Below are 16,562 nucleotides of genomic sequence, written 5' to 3' on the forward strand. Positions count from 1 at the left end.
AAATTTATTTGCCCCACGTGGCAGGACTTGAAGCTCAAGAATGCCACACTGGAACCCATGTTTTTATAAGATACCGTATATCTGTGGAAATGACTATCTGATGTTAACAGTTAGAAAAACCCATGATAACATTAAGAGATAGCTTTATCAATTATTTTGTGAAGTCTTTGGGTCTATGAAACAATAATTTTTTCACAGTTGCTTAGAAGTGATCTGGCAGTGATGTATGATAGTTAAGAGCTTGGGCTCTGGCATTAGACACACCTTGGCTCTGTTCTCTACTTGCCACTTGGGAACTATTTAACCTTGAACAATTTATTTAACCTCTCTGGGTCTGAGATTCTTCATCTATAAAATGCTGATAATATTACCTTACTTTATAGTGTTGAACTGAAATTAAATGGACAATTAATTTAAAGCACTTAGTGCACAATTATTATTGCTGTTAGTATTTTCATTGTTCCACACTTTCCTCATATTTATGAAAACTTAGTTCACACAATGAGATTTGCCTAAAAGTGCCTAAAAATCTAAATGGCTTAAAACTCTAATACTAATAACAATAATAGTAGCTAACATTCATTGAATTCTTTCCAAACACTTTACTTTCATTATCTTATTACATTTCCCATAACATTGGACTTCTTCCGGCTAATAGACTAGCAAGGACATGATTTACCCTTCTGTCTGAAATAACGAAAAAATACCACAGTATATGAACAGTTTTCAAGACATTGTACATGAAGCAATGGAGAAGAAACATCTCTGAGAGATGGGAAACAATTGAGGTGAGGTCTACAATTTTTCCACTTTATTGACTTGAGAACATTTCCATGCCATGATATAGGGAGGGGAAAATCTAGGTCTACCCCAGGAGACTTTTTAAAAAAGATTTATTTATTTATTTGAGAGACAGTGTGAGTGAGAGAGACAGCAAGTGCAAGTGGGGGGAGGGGCAGAGGGAGAGAATCTCAAGCAGACTCCCTGCTGAGTGCAGAGCCCAAGGCAGGGCTTGACTCAGGGCTTGATCTCATGACCCATGAAATTATGACTTGAGCCAAAACCAAGAGTCTGATGTTTTAACCAACTGAACCACTCAGGTGCCCCTACCCCAGGAAACTTCTTGAGTCCAGAAGACAAAGATGAGAGTCTGGAGAGATCAAGGTAGCTGGAATTTATGGGGCAGAGTATTAGAGAGGAGGGGAAGGCACAGAGAACTCTGGAGACCTGCAGAGATTCCCCCTTGGGTGTTTAGCAGAGTACTAATTAACATATGCATATGAAGAAACCATTGAGGCACAGGAGAAAGAAAGAAAAGGAGAAAAGAAAAATCTGACCGATCAGAGGGAATAGTAGCTGGCTCTCACACAGGGCCAGAAATAGTGCTTGCTCCCATTGGCCAGACTCGAAACCTCGTAATTCATGAGCATTGGAAGGACCATTCACAAGGGTCTTTCCCCAGTAGTGGGGAATCATTAAGCCTAGACTAAATGCTGCTCCGGTTCTGCCCAACAAATGTTAAAAGCCAGGCCCAAAAAGGTCAAACTGTGCATTCTAGAACAAAGTTCAAGGGTATTTATTGACATAAAAAAGAAATCTAGCACCAGATGAGATAAAATTCACAAAATTTGGCATCCAATAAAAAAATTATCAGTCATAGAGCAGGAAAGTACAATTCATAAAAAGGAGAAAAATCCCTATATTAAAACTGTCCAGGAACTGACCCAGGTATTAGAATTAGTAGACCTTGACATTGACACAGTTATTGTAACTGTACTTTATATGTTCAGAAACTAAAGGAAAGTTTCAATATGTTAAGTAGAGATATGAAATATATTTAAAAATCCAAATTGAACTTCTACTGATGGAAACTACAATGACTGAGATGGAAAGTATACTGGATGGAATTAATGACAGATTGGATACTGCAATTAAAAGATTAGTGAATTACAAGACACAGAAATACAAAATACTCAAAATGAAACACAGAGGGGAAAAAGGAATAAATAATAATAATAATAATAATAATAATAATAATAATAAATTAAGGGTGTACTAGTGAGCTGTGTGACTACTTTAAGTGACCTATGATGTGTGCAATTAGAGTTCCTAAAAAGGGAGAGGCAGAAAAATATTTGAAAAAATAAAGGCTGAAAAATTTCCAATTGGATGATTCCACAGATGCAAGAAGCTCAATGAACCCCAAGCACAAGAAATATAGAGTAATTATGCCAAAATACATCCTAAATAAATTTCTCAAAACCAGTGACAGAGAAAAATCATGAGAGCTGCCAGAGAACAAGATACATTATGTCTTGAGGAACACAGAGAAGGACTGCAGCAGATTTCACATTAGAAGTGATGCAAATGAGAAGACGGTGGAGTAACAAAAAAAACCCCTGCCAACCTAGAATTCTATACCCAGTATAAATATCTTTCATAGATAAAAAAGACTATTGTACTATAAGATAATGAAAGAAAGTCTTTCAGGTAGAAGGAAAATAATACCAAGTAAGTGTGGAGCTAAACAAGGAGTATTTTAAACACCCAGTTAGAGGCAGAAAGTGTCAGGATAAAAAAGCAAAACTCAACTATATGTTACCTACATTAAATGTACAAACGGATTAAAAGTAAGAGGATGGAAAATAAGAAACACTGTAACAATAATTGCAAGGAAGCTGAAGTGACTATATTAATGTCATGTTAAAGTAAATTTCAGAGCAAAGATTTTTACAAAACTACTATGAGGGAAGGTAGTGTATTAGGGTTCTCCAGAGAAATAGTACCAATAGGGTGTGAAATCTACTTATCATCTATCTATCTATCTATTATCTATCTATCTATCTATCTATCTATCTATCTATCTATCTATCATCTACCACCGTAAGAGAGATTAATTCTTTTGAATTGGCTGACAAGATTGTGAGGGCTGGCAATTCCAAAATCTGCAGGCAGGCTGGCAAGCCGAAGACCCAGGGAAAAAATTGGTGTTGTAGTCTTGAGTCTGAAGATAGTCAGGATGCTGAATTCCTTCCTTTTGGGGGGGCTGTGTCTTTTCTTTTAAGGCTTTCAACTGATTGGATGAGGCCCACCCACATTATGAAGGGTAACCTGCTTGACTCAAAGTTTAAATGTTAATCAGGTCTTAAAAATATTTCACAGCAATATCTTGACTGGTACATGAATAAACAATTGGGTACCATACCTAGCCAAGCTGACACATAACATTTACCATCACAGGTGGGTAATAGTTTTAGCCTAATTTTTTATTGATGTATAATTGACATACAGTGTCATACTATTTCAAGTGTATAACAATAGATTCAACAATTCTATACTTTATGCAGTACTCATCATGGGAAGCATAGTTATTATCTGTCACCAAACATTATTATAATCTTATTGACTATATTCCCTGTGCAATCCAAGTGTCCACTGATAGATGAATCGATAAAGAAGATTGGTATATATAAACAATGTAATATTAATCAACCATAAAAAAATGAAGTTTGCTATTTCTGACAACATGGATGAACCTAGAGGGTATTGTGCTAAGTGAAATAAGTTGGTCAAAGAAAGACAAATACCATGTGACTTCACTTATATGTGGAATTTAGCCTCATTTTATTGATGAAAAAAGCTACAGCTTTAAGATGAGCTAAATTGCTCATGGACACATGGCTAATAAGCAGCAGAACAGATTCGACTCAGGGAGGATACACCTAGAAAGTATATTCTTAATCAATACGCTAAACTGATAAATGTAAATATTACAATATAGAATTATCTCCTCCTTCGATACAAACTCTATTTGAGACCTTTGTTGAATCTCTGTATATTACACAGTTGAGGGCTAACTGGTATGTCTTAGATTAAATTTGTTAAGTGGGATCAGCGTCTTCTACTATAAAGTTTTCAGGATTATTCTGTACTTAGCCCATGGATGAGTGAAGTGTAAAGGTGAACTCATGTTGATAAAAATATCTTACATTCATTATGTGTGTATTATGAACAGACACATTTTACATGTATTATATTATTTAATCTTGGAACATGGTAGTTGTTCTATAAACTTTATTGGCATTATAACACCAAATGTTATGAGTAAATGGCCCATTTAGGAAAAGTATTCCTTTTTACATATTGTATTGAAAGATTTCTCTTGTGTATTTAATTTCATTAATAAAAATTATATATGCTTGATGTATACAACAATGATGATTTGATAGACATATACATACTGAAATTACTACTACAGTCAAGCTAGTTAACATATCTTCTCACGTAGGTACCTTTTCTTTTTCTTTCTTGGTGATGAGAGCATCTGAAATCTACTCTCTTAGCAAATTTCCAGTATTCAATATAGCATCGTTAACTAGAGTCAACACGTGGTACATTAGATCTCTAGGTGACGCTAGATCGTATTCATCCTATAAAACTGCAACTCTGTACCCTTTGAATAACATGTCCCTATTTCTCCCACCTCCCACTTCTGTTTACCACCATTCTATTCTCTGCTTTTATGTATTTCACACATAAGTGAGCATTCCGTTATTTTCTTTTTGTGTCTGGTTTATTTCACTCAGCATACTACCCTTCATGTTCATCCATGTTGCTGCAAATGGCAGGATCTCCTTTTTTTTTTGAAGGCTGAATAATATTCTATTGTACATTTTATATATACATATATATCTTACAATTTCTTTATCCTTTCATCTGTCGATGGACACTTCCCTGTGTGTTCTGTTTGATTTTCTTTGTCTTTATTTGAACAGTAAAAGAAATAATGACATATTTTCAAACTTACTTTGTGCAAATTTGAACGACAAGAGTGTCATTTTGCTTTTCACTCAACCACAGTCGTGCAGGTTTTCAAATGTGTGTGTGGAGCTCAACCAGTTTATTGTATCTTTGTATCTTTTGTGGTATTGAGCCCCAAATAGTTAAACAGCAAAATTCCTGAGTTAATTCATGCAAAGAAAATGTTTAATAGCAAGTTACACAGGAAAAATAGTGGTGACCTTATCTCTTAATGTGTTACCCATTTTCAGTTCAGAGCCAAATTTGAAGATCCTCTTCCTGCCAAAAAGAAGTGGGATAACCCCCTGTCCATCACACAGTAGAGCAGAATATTGGTTCTGCAGAACATAGGCAGCTAGCCAGAGAATAAAGAGAAAAGGACCTATTCAGCTATGCAAGAGAAAGCAGAAATAATTCCTGTGCAGAAAAGTAATTGGTTGCAGACATTTATTAGAAGGTATAGGAAGGTTTATGAGAATTCTCATACTTAAAGTTAGCAGATAGAGAATGAGGCTGAAGACTTTCTGAAATTATTATTGGTATCTGACGCAAGGAAATAATCATCCCACTCCAGATTAGGTTGGGTCAGTAATGGGGTAAGGCCAGAGTCAGACAAAACTGAATGAAGGAGCAAAATCCAGGGTAGGCTAGAATAGACAATGTTGTCTTAGTCAAAGCAGGTTAAGAGTTTTTCTAATTCATTAGGTGAAATGTACAAGTTAATCTCCTTCATTTATTTAATCATTCGCCTAATATTTTCTGAGCATCTACTCTGTGCCAGCCCATGGACGACATGCTGGAGAGAAATGGAACAAAACAGATATGGCCTTTGCCTTTTTGCAGATTACAGGCTAATGAAGGAGGCAGATTAAGGAAATAATCAAAATATAAATGTGAAATCACACTGTGAAAAGTTCTCCCATCAGAGGACATTCAGTCCTGCTGTCCCTTCTGCCTGGAAACATGTTCTCTCTTTTACCCTTTTCAAGTGGTTGCTCAAATCTTGCCTTCCAAATAAAGCCCTCCCTCTTCGCCCTGTTAATATTACAGCTGCCACCCAACTGCCTTCACTGGCACTCCCAATCCCTTTGCCCTACACCTTTTTTTCATAGAACTTATCATCTCTTAAGCATACTAATCTACACATTTATTGATACTGTCTCTTTACTGCTAGAATGTAAGTTTCTTAAAAGCAGGGACCTCTGTTTGTCTTATTCATATCCCAAGTACCTAGAACAGTATCTGACACATAGGAGGTGCTCAGTATTAAGTGAGTGAATAAATGAGGCCAGGAGAGTCTATCAAAACAGTGATCAAAGTAGTTATAAGTTGCTATAATGGACTTAACTCCATTGTAAAATGCATATCGTTTTCATATAATTGACTCAGATTTTTCTGTTTTCTCAAATAATTCATGAAGTCCCAAGAGTTATTAAAAAGAAAGAAAGGAAACAAGAAGGTGGCTCGTCCTCTTGCTCATTTCAATTCTGATACTCAGACTGTGCCAACCAGGAGAGTGACATCCTTCCAGAGTGTTGCCTTAATGTGGTTTATTTTTATCTGATCTATTTGTATACACACTTAACATTATATACCTAGACATGTGTGACATGGGTCAGCATGCATTATTTTCATGATATATCACAGTACTTCCTCGGCTTCTGATTTCTCAAATCTTTTCCGTGCTTTGTCTTTAAACATGCATAATTTTATTGTAATGATTACTTACTTGATCCTGTCCATGATTATTTTCACAAAAACTGTACTTTACGTAACATTTCCATGGTTTACAGAGAAGAATATTTGAGATTTTAATTGTCCTGGAGAATCTAGGTTACGTGGCTACAATCCCTGCAAGGGATCTTCAGCATACAGTGAAGCATTGATTATGTGCCAGCATCTGGAGATTTAAAAATAAGAGGACGTAGAGGATCTTCAAGGAGTTGCTTGGCTCTATTAGCCTTGGAATTGAGTCATTAGAGATGGTTCACTGCAGCCTAAATTCTGGGCCAATCATGTGTAAGTGTTGTCATAATTTAAGGAGCCCGGTGGAGCTAAAATTTTCTTGTTAATAGTGTTTTTTTTTTTCCACCTCTTTTTCTAGTGGCCCCCTCAGGACTTACCAGAATTCTCTGTAGAAACCAAATGCTATCTTTATTCATAAATCTGGGGGTTCATTGTGATGGGCTTCATTAGAAACCTCTGTCCTCTACCCTCAGACAATTAATAAGGAAGTCTTCTAGTCTTAGATGCAAGTAGAGTTGTCATTGTTCTGAGAAGCTTTTTAGGTTCAGTGGTCAGCATGGTTGGGGCACAAGAGGAATGAAAGATGAGGCTGGCAAGGTGCCAAGGACCCAAATCAGAAGGGAAGGTTAGTTTACGTTGGGAAGTCTGAACTTCATCCTGAGGGCAGAAGGGTTCTACTGAAGTGTTTTATTTATTTATTTTTAAATCAGGGGAATGGTACGATCAGATTAGCGTCTGTGGAGAATCACTATGGATGCAGTATGAAGAGAGGGCTGGCAGGATGGCAGGAGGAAATCCAGGACAATCTACTTGAGTGAAGATGCTGACCTGGAATTAGACAAATAGCAAGGGAAAGGAGGTATAGAAATGGTCTTGAGGTGGGGTGGGCAGAGGGACTGGAGAGGGAACAACAAGAGAGGAAACCCGTATTTCCGGCTCGCGCACTTACGTGTCACTCTGAGGACAAACAGCTCAGTCGGGGGGGAAAAAGGATGAAATCATTTGTGGACATACTGAGTTTTGCTACCTGTGGGCCATGAAAAATATTATCTGTTTAAACAGTTAGGTATGTGTCTCTGGAGCTCAAGAGAGATACTAGGATGGAGGCAAGGATCTGACATTTATTAGCACTTCGATGTTAATTAGAGCTGTAGTTGTAAACAAGATTTACCAGAGAGAAGCTGTGGGATGAGGAGAGAAGAGAGACAATACTGTGGTTTACTACTACAGGGACATGCAGAGAGTAAGATCCTATAAATGACACGGAGATGGAGTTGTCAGAGAGGAAGAGGAAAACCACATTCATAAGTGATGGACCCACGGTAGCTTCCCTCGTCTGTGTGGATCCTGAAGCTCCCCAGGGCAAGAGCAGGGTGGGGACGAAGACAGTTACTGCCAAGGTCTTTCATGAGGGAGGAAAATGATAGGTGACAGTAGATGATGTGACGGATGGTGCCTGGGATGGGACGGTGTGACTAGACGACAGGATGCCACATCCTTCACAGTGGTAAGAACAGACTCTGGGACGGGAGAGAATGAGAAACCTTCCTTTGAGAAGGTTGCAGGAAAAACAAGATTTTGGGAGGGGTTCTACAGACTGAATGTTTGTGTTCCCCAGAATTCAAATGCTAACGCCTAATCTGCATTGTGACTATATTAGGAGGTGGGGCCTTTGGGATGTGATTAGGTCATGAGGGTGGAGCCCTCATGAGTGAAATTAGGGCCCTCATAAAGGACGCACCAGGGAGCTCCCTCACTTCTGCTAACACACAGCAAGAGACATCTACGAATCAGGAAGCAGGTCCTTGCAGGAGAACTGCCGACACTTTGATCTTGGACTTAGCCTCCAAAACGGTGAGAAACAGATTTCTGTTGTTTACAAGCCACTCAGTCTATAGTACTCTAGCAGCCTGAAACGGCTGAAACAAGTTTAACTTATGGCAGGAGAGGGATGAAGGAAACGGTGAAAAGTCTGAGGATATAGGGGGATTTTATAACTCAGCTCAGGATTCTAGAGGGCACGGTGGAAAGGTTTGGGACAGAGGGGAGCGGTGGTGGCTGTGTTAAGGGGAAAGCAGCGCAGAGTGTTATAGGCTGGTGATATGGTTAAAGATAGCAATAAGAAGGCTTTCCTTGGGTGCTTAGAAAGATAGCAGAGATTTGAGGTGGGTGGGCTTAACTGTTAGGTTTCTTAGAAGTCATCTTGGGCAAAAGATGGCCCTAGTTTTCGATGGATGAGTAGATCTTGAAGCAGAGTAAGTGACCCAAGGTCTGAATTGACGGCATGTGTTATGTGAGTGACCCAATTTTCTGCGGAGTGGCCAAGCATATTGGGTTCTATGTGCTAAACTTTGTTCTGTATGAAACAGTCTTCACTCCCATTTCAGATCACAGTTTGAGAACTGAAGCCTCTTTGTCCCCAAATCATAGTTATATTCCTCTTTTTAAATGCTCCTATAGCATTATATAATTTCCTGACCATAGCACTGGCTAAAATATAGTATTGCCAGTTTATATAGTTACATCCCTCATTAGTCATACTCTTTAAAGGACCAGAAATTTCTGATCTACTGAATTTCCAGAAACTTGGCTAGGTGAGTGAAATATTTACCTACACACATAGTGTGTGTGGGTAGGGCTGGTATATCCTATGGGTTTTGTACCTTCTGCCTGAGGAAATGGTGTGTACCTGTACTCGGGGGAGGTGCTCTGTTTCAGGGTGGAGCTTTTCTGCCTTCGGTGTACAGGGGGATGTGTGGAACGAGGGCTTTGTCATCAGCTCACCCTGATTATGGCCAAAAGAGGGCAGCAGAGAGTCACAGACCAGAGGCGATTTGACGTGGTGCAGGGAAGGGTGTGAGAGAATACAAAATCAGGAGAGTCTGGGATGCCAGGGTTAAGGTGGTGCTCTTTACAGAAGTTAGAACAAGAAGGGGTGGTTTAGCAGGGACAGAGTTGGCAAATCCCCAGGTCTAAAGAGGATAAAAAGACTCAAAACTTGGGGATGAAGCAGGAAGTAGTGAGGTATTTCCTTCTTGGTTAAAAGGCAATTTGTAATAATTGTGTTTTTACTGCTAAGAACATCTTTTGAAAGCCAGATCAGACTCTGGAAGTGAGGCCTGTCAGTCATAGGAAGGAGTGAAGGGATGGAGAGGCTTTGCTGAGTGAAGGGAAGCCACGGATGTCCAAGAGAGATGCTTCGAGTGAATGCTCTTAGAGGCAGATCAGGTCCATCTGTTCTGAACGGCCCAGAGGGAGAAAAACTGAGACTAATGAGTAGGAATGAAGGGAGACTGATTTCCATTTAAAATGAGAACTTTCTTCTCTGGCTTGTCTCATGCCACTCTCCCTCCTTGTCGGACAGGCCAGCGCTGCACTAGCTCTGTTTCAGTTCTTTAAGCATACTCAGACGTTTTGGGCTGCCTCAGTACCAGCATGGTTGTATTTTCATCATTCCTAAGATCTTGACTTAACTGTTATTTCCCAAGAAAGTGCCTCTCTGGCTGTCCTCTGCGCTTCTCTACCATAGCACTGTGTTCCCTCTCTCTTGAACCCATTTCTACTTATCAGTATGCATTCATTTATTTCTCTAACTAGTTTATTGTCTGTCTTCCCCTGAGGGGCAAGGGCCGTGAGTGTTTGACTCCCACATTGTATAACCAGCACCTCTTATAATACTCAACTGATGGCACTAGTTTAATAAACGCTGGCTGGGCACGTACACTGAACAGGTTGCCTTTGGAGGGAGGGAGTTGCCCATCATGGACCGTATTTGAAATGAACAGGACATACCGTTGGCCGAGATGTTGTATACAGGATTCCAGGCTCAGATGGATTTTTACATAAAAATGACATTTCAAGTTTCTTTCTGTCATTCTATTCTATTATTCTAAGAAATGAAGAATGTAAAATGAATGACTCTAAAATGAAGGCAATAACTAGCCCATTGCTCATCAATATGAAAAGGAAAGAAAATAAATGTGGCTGATTAGAGAGTAATGAAGATCTTGCCAAACCATTAATAAAAACATAATTTGTAAAGAAATCTGGACCTTAAGTAAGTCAGACTGGGATACGTTCCTAGGGAAATATTTAGGGACTAATACGAAGACAGCTATTATAACTACCTACCTTTTCTCTTTGTGTCTTTAATAACTAGCACGGTATATGGCATATAGTAAATGAACAATAAATATTTGCTGGATAAGTAAATAGGGCAACTTTTAGAAACCACACCACAGTACCCTTTCATAAAGCTGTACAGTCCGTATCAGGTCATTCCTTGCTTGGTATGATTTGCCCATTAACACCTTAACACCTTCCAACAGGTAATATACGTATGACATGTCATTAAATAAAGATAAAATGATGCTTCCACCTAGACAGTCACGTTCCTCACTGCTGAGTGTTGATGTAGGACCAAATTACAGCTAAAAACACTTATAGTTTTCTGAAACTGCCTGTGAGGTGCTGTTACATTTTTGTTAAAATTGACATTTAAATAAATGTAATCACAACTAATGCTCATTAAGATAGTAGACATGATTTGGATAATTAACTTTTCTTCAAGTTTTTTTTTAGCACACTTATATCACTGAATATCAAATATTAATACTAATTAAACTTATACTTATTTTCTTTTTTTTTAAAGATTTTATTTATTTATTTGACAGAGAGAGACAGCCAGCGAGAGAGAGAACACAAGCAGGGGGAGTGGGAGAGGAAGAAGCAGGCTCCTAGCGGAGGAGCCTGATGTGGGGCTTGATCCCAGAACGCTGGGATCACGCCCTGAGCCGAAGGCAGACGCTTAACGACTGTGCCACCCAGGCGCCCCTTATACTTATTTTCATATTAACTATTGTGGTGGACAGACTTTAAAGTAGCCTCCATGACCCCCAACTTTTGGTGTTCATGTAAGCACATGTGTGATCACATGTGTGATCCCTGCCCCTTGAGTGTGGGTGAGATCTGTAACTTGCTTCTAATTAACAGAACAGGACAAAGGTGAAGGGATGTCCCTCCTGTGGTTGCGACAGTGTATAAGATGCCATCTTGCTGGTAGACTTGCTCTAGGGCCTATTAGTACCAAACTACTTAATACACAGAAATGTTCGGTGTTTCTTTAGACTTAGCCATTTTTTCACAAGACACTAAGGGTGTTGTGAATTGAGAAAATTTGGAAACTTCACACAGAATGCTTAGATAACAACCCTTCACAATGACCCTTTAGGATTTGTATCTCTAATAACATACTTTGTAAACAAGCAAATTAATCTTCTGGCCATTTGAAAATTATAAGGTTTGTTGTTGACGAAATGTCTGGGGATACTATTAAAAATGTCACCACTGGTAGCAAAAGCAAAAGTAGACAAATGGGACTACATCAAACTTAAAAACTTTTGTGCATCAGAGGACACACCAACAGAGTGAAAAAGCGCCTACAGAATGGGAAAAAATATTTACATATTATATATTTGATAAGGAGTTAATATCCAAATACACCAAGAAGTCTTACACCACAAAAATAAAACAAAAAAAATCAGATAACCTGATTATAAATATATATTTTCTAGGAAGTTGGGTTGAAAATTGCTTATCTGTCTTCCAGCTGTTGATTTTGAGAATAGAACTCAACTGTCATGTAAATAATAAAGTGATTGAAGCTAGAGGCAAAATGCAAACTTTCTGTAATGACAAGAATTAAATTTAATCTTATCTTGTTTGAAGATGACTAAAGAGAAAAATATAAATCTGTGAATGAATAAAGCAGATCAAAAGAAAGGGAACAACATCCTGAAGACTCAGACAAAAGGTATACTTCTGCAAATTTGTACTGTGGGACACAGATGATTGGTGTTTCCAGTATGATGCAAGAATATAGGGTAGAGAAAGAAAGGAAGTCAAAATGGTAAGTAGATTTAGATAAAAATAGATATCGAGGAAATAAGGAATGTTTATCTAGGATTTAAAACTAAAATGTATTATTTAAAAACAAAACAAACGAAAATGCATTATTGACAAGAAAAAGCAAGATGAACAATATGAAAAAAATCACATCAATCATGGGTGGATAAAACTGAGACGACTCTACCTGAAGGTAGACACGAAGAAAAAGAGTTAACAACGACAGCCACAAAGTGGGGAGGAGCAGAAACAAAATCCAAATTGGAATACGTAAATCATTCAGATAAACATCAACATACCCGACTTTCATATTTGAAGATAAGAACCATGCAGCTTTCTGCTCGCTTTTTATCCAGTGCCTTGCAAAGTTCAAGTAATCATTTGTTGAAGAAAACAGAATAACTTAAACAAACTAGTTATTTGAAAATTATTAAAGAAAAACATTTCTAATTTAATAGACAACTAGCCAACTTTGTGTACCGCAGAGAATGTATTCTTTTTAAAATTCCATACAACATGTGAAAACATTTCTTTAAATTAGGCTATAAAAAGCATCAATTAATTCTCTAAACCAGAAAATGAAAGGTCTTTGCTCAAAATGGGCTAAAATTTGAAATTAATATGTTAATATACCCCCTATGTAAACTCGAACCTATCTTTGTGGGAATTGGAAAAAAAAGACATTCTCAATAAGCGTTGGGCCAGAATTTAAGTCAAGCGATTGCTGAAGACTACTTATAATAAGAATAGTTGCAGAGAAATTCTTTAAGTGACATTCAAAGCTATAATAATTTAAAAAGTATGGTACGGGCCTGAGGATAATCGGAGAGGTCAATGGATTCAAATGAACCTAGGTACAGACCAGAGGATATGTACAAAATGTTGTGCGTGACGGAAGAGTAAACATAATAGGCACCCAATAACATATGCATGGATGAACCACTAGCTTATCAAATCAGTGGGATTATTAAACAGATATAATTTTAACAATTGATAAACATTTTGGAATTAAGATGAAGTTAGTTCTCTATCTCAGATTCCATATCAGAATAAGTCAGTATGAATAAAGAGAAAAAAAATGAAAGTATAGGAAAATAGAAGGAAATTAATGTTGAATATGTTTCTAATTTTAGGGTAGGTAAGTATTCTCCAAACATAAAATCAAAGGAAAGATTATAATAAGATTTTACTAAAAATATCTGAACAATACATATATATGCCTACAGGAGGCCACATGTCAAACTGGTGTTAAGCATCTTGGACATTTTGTGAGAGTTTAATATCTTTAACATAAAAAACAGCGCTAGAAATCAAGACAAGAACTACAAATGCCCCAATAGAGAAATAGGTCGAGAACATGAGCAAATAATTTACAAGAAGGAAACTAGCCAATAAAATATGGAAAGAATATTCAACTCCAAGAACAACCAAAGTAAAATAAATAGAAGCATGTTACCAGCTTTAAATTTTCAAACGTGCATGCTTTGAAAAATGGTAACGCCAAGTGTGGGCTAGGGTGCAATTATGAGTATGCCAGAGGAACCTTAACATCTTTGCATTTTTTGACTGGGTAATTTCTCCTCTAGGAATATATTCTTAGAACATCTAAGGAGACCCACCAAAGGATTTACATACAGCAATCTTTGTTGAGGCATGATTTATAATATTGAAATATTCAAAACAAACTCAATGTCTTCCCATAAAGAGTTGAATGAAGTATTATGTAATTATTAAAATCACATTTAATAATATTTAATGACATATTTAAGTGTTCAAGATATATTTTTAAGTGGAAAATGTAAGTTAAAAAAGTATTTACAGAATGTCCAATTTTAAATAACAACTTTTGGGATGCCTGGGTGGCTCAGTCAGTTGAGCGACTGACTCTTGGTTTTGGCTCAGGTCATGATCTCAGGGTCCTGGGATTGAGCCCTGTGGGAGTATGCTTGAGATTCTCTCTCTCCCTCTGCCCCTCTCCCACTCCTGCTTGCTCTCTCTCTCAAATCAATAAATCTTTAAAAAAATAACAACTTTCTATTCTTTTCATGGAAAAAAAGACTGAAAGGTGTTACTAGTGGATATCTCTGATCTTTGTGGGAGTCATCTGAGAAATTACAAATAATTTTTATTTTGCTATATTTTCCAAATTTAGTAAAATATAAACATATTAATTGTATATGTAGAAAAACAGGAAATGACATTTAGTAAAGAAAAGCCATGTGTCTTTCAGATAAAAGCTCTGAGTTTAAAAGTGAAGTTATGGGAGATAATGAGGGTATTTTGAAGATGCTTAGTGAAAACACTGTTTAATATTCCACTGTTGACTGCACTCTGAAAATTCTAGCGGCTATAAACAGAAAAATGTCACCAGAGAATCACATTTGGTGAGGAACTATCAATTGAGAATGTTACTGGACATAATTGCATAATGCCTTGCCAATATGTTGTTGTTGCTTTGCAGGGCACTATGGTTTTTCTTCAACCGTTCCTCAAACCTTCCCACTTTTGGTGTCTTAGAGAATCTTGGACAGTCAGAAATGAAAGGAATCTTGGATGGTTTGGTTTGGTTATTTACATTTCACATATGGAAATGCAGGGACATCGTATGATCTCCTCACTGAAATGAAGCCAGAAGGCAGTGTAGTCTTTTATTCATCGCTTCTTCTATAATGTGCTATGTACCTATATCTGAAGATGATTCCACAAACTTTTCTAAAAGCTTTTACAGTTTAATTTTTTTCTTTTTTAGATAGGGCGGTAAATTCCTTGTGATTAGAAAGGAATATTAGACATTTTTGCCTAATGGTCCATGTAAAAATTGTAAGTGTATAAACATATGGCACACCCACTTATTTAGGACCTCTACACGATGTGTGTGTGTGTGTGTGTGTGTGTGTGTGTGTGTGTGTGTGTATGGGGAGGTGGGCAGGGGGCTTCTTTACACCAACAAGCAAATGTCAGACACCAGATAGGTGTCCTACAATTTAGCTCAATTGTGACACTATCTACCTGGAGAGAGCCTCAGATTCCACGTGTTAAGGGTTCAGTCCCATTAGACTCCCTCCTCCCACATCCACTTCAGATGCCAGCTGCAAGCCTAGGTTGTTACAGAGCCACTGTATGTCTGACCCACTGGTTATAAATCAGAGGTTTCCATGACCCCTTCCATGGGTTTGATTAACTTAATAGAAAGGCTCACAGAACTCAGAGAAACATTTTGCTTACTGGATCACCAGTTTATTATAAAAGGATATAACTCGGGAAGAGCCAGATGGAAGAGATGTGTAGGGCAGGGTATGGGGAAAAGATGTGCAGCTTCCACGCCCTCTCGAAGAGCACCATTCTCTCCAAATCTCCACGTGTTCACCAACCCAGAAGCTCTCCGAACTCAGTCCTTTTGGGTCTTTATGGAGGCTTCTTACTTAGGCATGATTGATTAATCACTGCCCATTAGTGACTGATCCACTTGGTTGGGTCCCCTGGCAACTGGCCTCCAGCCTTAGGTGCTTTCCAGAGGTCACCTCAGTAACACAACAAAAGACATCTTTATCACTCTAATCACTTAGGAAATTCCAAGGGTTTTAGGAGTTTTGTGCCAGAAATGAGGATGAAGCCCAAATATATATTTCCACTGTAAGTCACAGTATTAGAATAGGCATTTATTTGTGGCACAGGAATGGGGAGGGATATTAGATCTTTAATATTGTATGAATTGCAGAGAATTCCCAGTCTGTAGCTGTAATTTCTCAACTATAAAATTTTAAGGGCAATCCTCATCAATTCTTTATTTAACCCCTTAGCTCTTTTAATTAGAAAGTGAGGAGTTTAATTTTCCTGTGATAGAAGCTTTGAAACATTCTGGCTGAAGCTACCTTTGGCCCAGATGGTTTCTGTCTCTTCTCTTGTGGTTTAACGGGACCATATAGGCTGTGCTAGCTTTTGATTGAATGACAATAGCCTCTAGGTAGAGTACGGGAAAATGTTTTGCCTCTGATGCAAAAGATATTGGCTTCATATTCCTTCCTATTTTATGTTATTAAATATCACTCTCAGCCTTAGAAATACTGGAATTTAACTTAAATTATGCATGTGTAAAAAAATGACTTTCTGAA

Source organism: Ursus arctos, unplaced genomic scaffold (genome assembly GCF_023065955.2).
Source record: "Ursus arctos isolate Adak ecotype North America unplaced genomic scaffold, UrsArc2.0 scaffold_18, whole genome shotgun sequence".
Classification (NCBI taxonomy): Eukaryota; Metazoa; Chordata; class Mammalia; order Carnivora; family Ursidae; genus Ursus; species Ursus arctos.